The 4,708-nt window shown below is 58.5% G+C and overlaps 1 long non-coding RNA gene across 1 annotated transcript in view; it reads right to left on the reverse strand.

Moving 5' to 3' along the window:
* The window catches only part of LOC115937846 (uncharacterized), a 7,863-nt gene extending 4,557 nt beyond the window's left edge, over positions 1-3,306 (reverse strand). Inside the window, exons 1-2 of the long non-coding RNA XR_014140666.1 lie at positions 2,121-3,306; positions 1,023-1,229 (exon numbers count right to left, since the gene is read on the reverse strand). This is a non-coding gene — a long non-coding RNA (uncharacterized LOC115937846). The remainder of the gene's footprint in view (positions 1-1,022; positions 1,230-2,120) is intronic.
* Between the last annotated feature and the right edge of the window lie 1,402 nt (positions 3,307-4,708).

Consider the following 4,708-nt stretch of genomic DNA (forward strand, 5'->3'; position numbering starts at 1 on the left):
GTACGATCTGGGGGAGCGAGGACCGCCCTCACCTGTCCGCTGCCCCGGGAGCTTCCCTGGGGGGGACCCCACGCCTCCCACCATCCATGACGCTGCTGCCAGAGCTGCGCTGGCCAATCACAGCTCTTTCCTGGGAGTTTTTGGGTTGTTTTTTTTTTTCAGTTTGGGCCCAGAGAAAGCTTCCATTGAACCCTTTCCAGGGGTGGCAGCCCCCAGAGGTAAATCTGAGAGCAGTCATGTCCAAATTTCCCGCTGATGGGGAAGCCTGTCTGCGAGAGAACAAAGCCGCAAGCACGGGAACCAGGGCCAGGAAGCAGAGGCCGCGGGTCACCTCTGCACCCCCGGATGACCGCGTGCATGCAGCCCCGCGGCCGCCCCCCTTGCTTGCAGCGCGCCCTGGGCCCCACAGCCCCCGAGTCAGTGCATCCGCTCTGCGTCAGCGCTGTGCTTGCTTCCCGGAGTCCTCCCTGAACAATCCCAAAAGGAAGCCGGAAAGGACGGCTGCGTCTGAATCCCTCTGCAGACAGAGCTGCGCCGGGCGGGCCTCCCTGTTCCCGCCCAGGCATCTGCAGGGCATGCGCCCCCAGGACCGGTGGCCCCCTGCCCCCTGCACAGCTCGATGCCACGGTCTCCGCTGTGCCCGGGCTGCCACGTCGGGAGCCGAGGAGGAAGCGATTGGTCTCGTCCAATGCGACTGCTCTCTGGATCCAGTCTGACAAATGCGGTTCATTAGGGCCAACACAGACGAACATCCTTGTTTATGGGAGGCGGCTAAGTGCTCATCTCAGGGGCCAGCAGGTCAGATCTGGAGCAGGGTGTGCGTGGGGCTGGCTCGCCACGGCCCCCGGGAGACAGAGGCTGCGGTGGGAACACCAAGGCCAGGCACGTGCCACCTGCCATGGGCCGGTCCCACGGGAGCTTACGGTGGGGCTACAGTAAAATCCAGCAGCTTCCGTCCCCACCCTCCGAGCCTCAGCCTACTGTCTCTAGGTGGGTGCCCCGCAGTGTTCCTGCAGACACACTTGCGGCCACCAACACCCACGACGCGACTCTTACCGGCTGCGTGAGGGCCGGGTTGGGAACGTGGGGGCTGTCCTAGTCCCTGGACCGGGCGGCTTGCTTCCTCGCGGTGCCGGAGGCCGGGGGTCTGAGATCCAGGCTCGCACACGGCAAACTTCTCGTGGTGCCGTCACCAGGCAGAGTGCTGACGCTGGTGTCTCTTTCTCCTCCTACAAGGACACGAATCCCATCATGGGGGCTCCACCCTCCCGACCTCACCTCACCCGGTCTCCTGATACCAGCCAGTCTGGGGTTAGCGTTTCAACATGTCAGTTCTGGGGGGCACAAGGCAGGGGCGTTCAGGGAGGAAGGGCAGAGTTGGAATACTTCAGCAACTCCCACGGGGACCCCGAAGCATGCCGGCAGGTGCCTCCCTTCCTGGCCTTCTGACCATTTATCCCAGTCACCAGTCCCATGGCTCCAGGAGCCTGAGAAACTGGAGTGGTGACCTTCAGCCCTGCTGGGCAGCGGAACCGCCTACCGCTGTGGCTTTCAAAATTTGGACCATCATCCACAGTCAGGAAGCAGATTGTGCACCACCACCCAGGTGCACACGTGTGTGCATGCAGTGCATACACACACAAACACACACGAAGCTCATGTGTGCACACAGACGCAAAGCACACACATGCACAGCAAACATGCACATGCATACACACACATACAGAGGTGGGTACACATGCAATACACACATGCACACACGTGTGCACACCACACATGTGCACTCAGATGCACACACACAGCACACACGTGTGCACGCATGCACACCACACATGTGCACTCACAGATGCACACACATGTGTGCACACACACACACAACACACACGTGTGCACACACACCACACGTGTGCACTCACAGATGCACACACGTGTGCACACACAGACACACAGCACACACATGTGCACACACAGCACACACGCATGTCACATGTGTGCACTCACAGCACACACGTGTGCACACATGCACACTACACGTGTGCACTCACAGATGCACACACGTGTGCACACATACACACATGCACACACATGCAGGATTTCAACAGTTTCACCAAACAACTTACCTGCAGAGTAGAATTCCCTCAGACTTTTCCTCACCGATGCAACTTTGTATTTTTATAAAAATGCTGGTTGCAACCTGATCATCGATTCCACAGTCGCCCGTGGGTCATAACCCTTGGTTAAAACAACGACAACCCCGACCTGAGGTTTCTGCAGCTCCCCGTGACCCTTGCTGGGCAAGGCCTCCAGGGAGGGGACACTTGAGCTGACTTGGAGGAGGACCATCGCCAGCCAGGCAGAAACAGCCTTGCAAATGCCAGGATGGAGGGAGGGAGAGAGAGAGAGACACCGGCTGGAGCCCCCGGGATAGGGGAGTGGGTGAGGGGCTGAGGGTCAGGTGGGGCCGGTCGTGGGGGTTACATGGCATGCAGAAGGGTTTGGGTGATATGCGAGGAGGTCTGGGGAGGGAGCCCACACTGCCACGTGGAGAGTGGATTTGGGGTGCCGTAGTCAGGGTGTGGGTGCAGACGCAAGGCTGGATTCGGGGGGCCCGTGGGCAGGGTGGTACCAAATGTGGGGTGCGGATAGCAAGGACACGGCTCCCGTAGGAGCACAGAGGAGGGCAGGAACCTCCCAGTGGACACAGGGCTCGTCCAGGCCAGCCCCTGCATCTCAGCCTTCACCCGCCCTCCAGCCTCCAGCCTCCAGCCTCGAGCATGACCCCAACGACTGTGGTGGCCTGCAGATCCGGAGGACGGGGATGGAGAGGGTGTCTCGCCCCAGAAGCACCACGATGGGCAGGCTGCCAGGCTCTGGGATTCTGCCCACGCGCCCGCTTGGGCTCTGCCCTGGCCTCCTGCTTCAGCCTCACATGGGCTTGTCCAGGGCTGAGTTGACCTGGAGAGGGGGTGTGAGGGGGCTCAGGCATGGGGTTGGGGGGCCTGAGCCCAATACCGGAGGAGAGGTCCCAGGGGGAACCTGTGTCCCATCGCTCCTGAGGCTCCTCTGGTTCCCGAGAGTGAATTACTCATCAGGGCCACCGTGCGTGACCTCAGAAGCAGCCCACCCCCAGCCGGCGCTCCCCGGTTCTGGCTTCCTGCGCATGAACCTCTCACCTTCCCCATCCTGAGCTGGATGTTTTCTGCCTTGCTCTGAATTTTCTTTTTCTTTTTCTGGCTTCTGTTTAAAATTAATTCCACAACACTGAATAACCTTTCCCCACAAGGTTGGAGTTAATCAGGCTGAATTTATTAAGATCTTTACGATTAAATGATCTCATACCAGGAGGAGGAAAGTTACCTTATTATCCCATTTTAAGAGTTTGAATCACCCAGTGACGTCCACCGTGGTCACTGATGACTTTGGGGAGCACTAGACCACAGTCCCGTCTGTGTTTCCCATCCCCGATGTGGGGAGAAGCCTGTCCAGACTGGTGAGTCATTGCAGAACACCGGATGACGAGGGTGTGCCGCGGAAACCCGTCTCCATTCTACGGGTAAACTTGGGCTCCAGAGGGGGCTTACGAGGGGATAGTTTCCTCCCAAGAGTTCCTCACTGGGGTGGGGGGAACTCTCAGCCTCGCCCGGATCCCTGCCCCCGCCTGCCCTTCCGGCTCTTCTCTCTTCAAGGCAGGGACCTCCAGCCTGCCTCCGACGAGGGCAGATAGACCAGACAGGTGGGGCTTTTAGAGCCCGGAGGGGGGCTCAGCTCAGAAACGGCCCTGCTGCTAGTCCCGCTCATTGTTCCTGAAGGTCCGACCTTGATAATCCATCCCATACTCTGGCTTATTAAAGTCTGGGAGGTTCCCTGCTTTGGTCTTGCCCACCTTGCTCAGCAGAACCTCTACCCCCGGGGGCTGACACCTGTTTGGATGTCTGAGTCTCACTCTCTCTCACTCAGCTGCCTCATGGATGGGCCCTATCCGCTTCTGGATTCACCATGCTCTGTGGCCGAGGCCTCTAACGGGTTGAATTATGTCCCCCCAAAAAGATAACCTTGAGTATCTGTGAGTATGACCTTATTTGGAAATAAGATCTTTGCAGATGTAACCAAATTAAGAAGAGGTCATCAGGGGGCATGGTCGGTGCCCCGACAAGGAGAGGAGAAGCCACGTGACAATGGTGGCCGGGATTAGGTGACACGTCTCCACTCCAAGGATGGTCCTCAGCAGCAGGAGCTGAGAGAAGGGCCTCGGACACACTCTCCAAAGGAGCCAGCCCTGCAGACACCTTGATCTTGGACCTCTAATCCTGGGTCTCCCCAACAGCGAACCCAACCAGATGACATTTGCCCCTGACTTCATCCGTGAATCCCCTCCCACCCCATCATTAGAGCGCGATCACCCCAGGGAGTGGCCCACACGCCCAGGCAGTCTGGGAGTGGTACAAAATGAGTGCCTCCCTCGGTGAGCTCTTAACCCTACTCGGTCGACCTCTGTGCTCTGGACTCACCTTGGTGGTTTCGGTCATAAGAACGTAGATATCCTACAGTTTCTACCTTCTGATTTTGTCTGTCTGCAGGGCTTTAGAGATCTGTCCATGTTCCCGAGAAGTAATCGATTTTGTCCACCCTGCTTCTGCTAACCACCCCTAGGAACTTTCCTACCGCTCAGCTCTGCCCACTAAGCCCGACTGTTTTGCCCCTTGGAGGT

This window comes from Leptonychotes weddellii, chromosome 15, assembly GCF_054177405.1.
Source record: "Leptonychotes weddellii isolate Sample4059 chromosome 15, ASM5417740v2, whole genome shotgun sequence".
NCBI lineage: Eukaryota > Metazoa > Chordata > Mammalia > Carnivora > Phocidae > Leptonychotes > Leptonychotes weddellii.